The sequence below is a fragment of the Coenobita brevimanus genome, chromosome 116, assembly GCF_032717465.1.
Source record: "Coenobita brevimanus isolate Jiangsu-jjx chromosome 116, ASM3271746v2, whole genome shotgun sequence".
In the NCBI taxonomy this organism is placed as follows: Eukaryota; Metazoa; Arthropoda; class Malacostraca; order Decapoda; family Coenobitidae; genus Coenobita; species Coenobita brevimanus.
The window spans coordinates 34,027,234-34,031,636 of record NC_137069.1 but is presented as its reverse complement, the minus strand read 5'-3'; the positions used below and the strand labels follow the sequence as shown (position 1 = coordinate 34,031,636).

The window sequence follows — 4,403 nt, the reverse complement described above, 5'->3', positions numbered from 1 at the left end:
GAGAGGTAGATAGATACATAGACAGACACATCGACAGGGAGGTAGACAGAGACAGTGAGATGGATAATGGTAGACAGAGAGAAATAGAGCGACAGGTACATTCTACTACAAAGACAGACAGGAAAATGCAAACAAAAAGACAGCCAGCCAGACAGACCGACAAAACTGAAAGTATGCCTCCCTCACCATCGGAGCGGGGGTAATAATTAAAGATAATTAAAGATATTCCGCTTCATTAATTAACCCAATATCCTTGTGATGGTGAATGTATATCATTTTTGTCCAGTTCCGTCAGATAGTGATATTTGGCTTAGGGGGGCTTAGTGGGATTGAAGGGGTTAATGAGAGAGAGAGAGAGAGAGAGAGAGAGAGAGAGAGCAACCCACCCACCCACCCCCACTCTCTCTCTCTCTCTCTCTCTCTCTCTCTCTCTCCTTTTCCTGAAGAGAGAATTGTGAGCAACGAAGGAGAAGGAAATGAGCTTACGGAAGGCCGAACAAAGGATGACATTTTTGTCCTTTCCGAGAGAGAGAGAGAGAGAGAGAGAGGAAGAAGGAAGGGGTAGAAGGAAGGGAGGGATTAGGGAGAGAGGGAGAGAAGGAGAGAAAGAGGGACGAACAGGACGGAGGGATTGAAAAAAGGAGGGAGGGAAGAAGTGTTGGAGGAAGGACGGGAGGGAAGGACGGGAGGGAAGGAGGAAAGAAGGAAGAACGGAAGGGAAGGAGGAACAAAGGAAGAACGGGAGGGAAGGAAGGAAAGTAAGATGAAAGGGGAGATGGAGTGAAGAGGGTGAGGTAGGATGGGAGGGAGGGAAGGTAGGACGGAGGAAGGGAGGGAAGGACGGAGGGAAGAGAGAGAAAGAGGTAAGGTAGGAAGGAAGGAGGTAGGGAATAGAAAGAGGTGAGGTACGAAGGAAGGAGGGAAGGAAGGAGGGAACAGAGAGAAAGAGGTGAGATAGGAAAGATGGACGGAGGGAAAGAAGAGAAAGAGGTGATGTAGAAAAGACGAAAGGACGGAAGGAACAGAGAGAAAGAGGGAGGTAGGAAGGAAGGAAAGTAGGATGGAGGGAGGGAGAGAGAGGGAAGAAGGGAGGGAAGAGACAGAAATAGGTGAGGTAGGATGGAATGGAGGGAAGGTGGGAAGGTTGGAAGGAGGGAGGGAGGGAAAGAGGGAGGGAGGGAGGTAAAGAGGGAAGGAAGGAGGCAAGAGAGAGAAAGAGGTGAGGCAGGAAGGAAGGAGGGAAGGTAGGAAGGATGGTAGGAGGGGAGGTAGGAAGGAAGGAGGGAGGGAAGATGGGAAGGAGGGAGGGAGGGAAGGTGGGAAGGAGGAAAGGACGTAGGGAGAGAAGGTAGGAAGGAAGAAGTATGAGGGGGGGGGAGAAGGAAATAGGAAGAATGAGATTGGATGGAGGAAAAAACTGAGAGACTCTGGAGAGGATGAGGGAGAAGGAACATGAGAAGGAAGAAGTGAGGGAATAGCGGAAGGAAAAGGAGGAGGGAGAGAGAGAAGGAGGGAAGGGGAAGTAAAGGAAAAAGAAAAATAATGGATTTTGGAAAAGAAGATCCTAAGAGGATGAGAGAGAGAGAGAGAGAGAGAGAGTAAAAACTAGTAAGACGGAAGAGGGAGAGGGCATGAGAGTGGGATACAGAGATCAAAGGAACCTTGAAAGCAAAATGGAATGCCAGGTAAAAGCAGAGAGAGAGAGAGAGAGAGAGAGAAAACTCCACCAGTAACTAACCTGACAGTATCTTTTTGTGTTATGGGGGCAGCTCAGTCTGCTGGTGTGGGCGTGGGTGTGGCAGTGAGCGTAGGAGATGAATAGATAATGCAGGACAGACACTGATAACGCTGACTGAGAGAGAGAGAGAGAGAGAGTAGGGAAAAGGAGAGAACTGAATGAAAAGAGAAACAAGTAGAGAGAGGAAGGAAGAAGGAAAGGAGAATGACGAGAGGAAAGGGAAGGGAGAGAGGAAGAGGAAAAAAGAGAGGAAGAAGGAAGAGGGGAAGAGGAAGGAAAAGGGGAACGGGAAGGAAGAGAGGAAGAAGAAGGAAGAAAAGAAGAGGAAGGCAAAATATATAATGGAGAGAGGAAGCGAGAAGGGAGAAAGGCAAGTCTAAGACGTAGAGAATGCAGGTGAACCGGAAGAGGGAAGGAGAGAGAGAGAGAGAGAGAGAGAGAGAGAGAGAGAGAGAGAGAGAAGGAAGAGAGGAAGGACAAGGGGAGAGAGGAGGAAGAGCGGAAGAGGAAAGGGAGAGGGGAAGATAGAAGAGACAGGGAGAGAGAGAGCGATAGGAGAGGAAATTATTGAAGGGATGAATGGAAAAGATGTCTAGATATGGACTCAAATCCTTTCAGTCCTATACTACTACAACTACTACCACCACCACGACTACTACTGCTACTACTACTGCTACTACTACTACCACTACTGCTACTACTACTACTACTACTACTACTACAAGAATATTAGCCTTTTTGATATTCAGATCAAACTTCCTCCAAGAGAGACATTTTTGCTTTCATAAATATTATCTCAAGTTCAAAAGCAAGATATAGACTTTTCTTTATATGCAAATGGGGGTTTAGTAAAATAAATAAAATCGGGGGTAGTAAAGAGTAAGAAATAGTAATACAAACACACACACACACACACACACACACACACACACACACACACACACACACACACACACACACACACACACACACACACACACACACACACACACACCAGAGAGAGAGAGAGAGAGAGAGAGAGAGAGAGAGAGAGAGAGAGAGAGAGACCCGTAATATCAAATAACTCAATAAAACCCCTGTATAAATATCTAGTAATTCACTTTCATTTTGGTCTGATCAGCTAGTCAGGTCAGGTGCGGGTAAGGGGATGGGTCTGTTATGATGTGGCAGGGGTAAACCAGTTCTGCTGTCGGGCCCTGCTGCGGATGTCACTGATTGCATTGCGCAGTTGACCCTTGTGCGGTGTGGTGCGGTAAGGATCTGTCCCTTCTCCCCTTTGGGCTAAGATGCGAATGAATGTGTTTGAATGGATGAGTAAATGGGGAGTGTGTCGTCCTGTCTCGGCTACCTCCCTTTCCTTGGGGGAAGCAGCCTAGGTATATAGAGATAGATAGAATTCACTTTCCCCACTAACTACATTTCTAAGGGCAGTTTAAAGCAATTACATTTAGTAGTTGTAGTAGCAGTAGTAGTAGTAGTAATAGTAATAATAGTAGTAGTAGTAATAATAGTAATAGTAGTAGTAGTAGTAATAGTAGTAGTAATAGTAATAGTAGTAGTAGTAGTAGTAGAAGTAATAGTAGTAGTAGTAGTAGTAGTAGTAGTAGTAGTAACATCTCATGGCCCTGAAATAGGTTACTTCCCTAATGCAAGTAAGTCTATCTTGATCGTGAAACCAGCTTACTATCAAGATGCACAAGAAGCATTTAGAGGCACAAACGTAGTAGTGACTAAGAAGGGTCAGAGGCATCTAGGTGCTGTGATTGGAACTAAGCAATTCAAAGACAAATATGTGAATGATAAGGTAATGACATAGGTAGAAGAAATCCATACACTATCCAGCCACGTAAAAACAGAACCCCATGCAGCATACAGTGCATTTACCTATGGTGTAAAGCACAGGTGGACCTTCGTGATGAGGACCATACCAGACATCGAGCTGCTGCTACAACCACTGGAGGATGCAATCAGGGATTCATTCCTGTCATCTCTAACCAATGGCCACATCCCCACACCAGAAGAGAGGGACCTTCTAGCACTACCACCCAGGATGGGAGGCCTTGGCATTATAAATCCAGTAGCCATGGCAAGTTACAAACACAGAAATTCACTCAGGCTCACCAAATCCTTGTCACAGAAGATTTGCGCCCAGGTTGAGACGAGTGAAATCGACCACCAAAGGCAGAAAGACATAAAGACACAGATAAGTAAGGAGCGTGAAGCAAGACAAAAAGACCAACTGCAGCACATAATCGAACATCTAACACCAGACCAGTGCAGAAGAGTTGAAATTGCACAGGAGGCTGTGGCATCGAACTGGCCCACAACCCTGCCTCTCAAGGCAAAAGACTTCCACTTCAACAAACAAGAATTTATTGACGCCATAGCCTTGAGATATGGGTAGCCAATAGAGAACCTACCTCAACACTGTGCCTGTGGCACTGCCTTTGATGCAAACCATGCAATGGTATGCAAGAAGGGAGGCTTTGTTTGCATCCGACACGATGAGGTACGAGACCTCACTGCCAAAATGCTGCAGGAAATATGCCATGATGTCATGAATGAGCCAGCTCTGCTACCCCTGGACGACGAGCACTTCACCCACAGAACAGCAAACACATCAAATGATGCAAGAGTGGATGTCAGTGCTCGAGGTTTCTGGACA

At 46.2% G+C, this 4,403-nt stretch overlaps 1 pseudogene; it reads left to right on the top strand.

Moving 5' to 3' along the window:
• Positions 1-1,759: 1,759 nt before the first annotated feature.
• Positions 1,760-4,403, top strand: part of LOC145418709 (uncharacterized) — a 3,067-nt pseudogene continuing 423 nt past the window's right edge.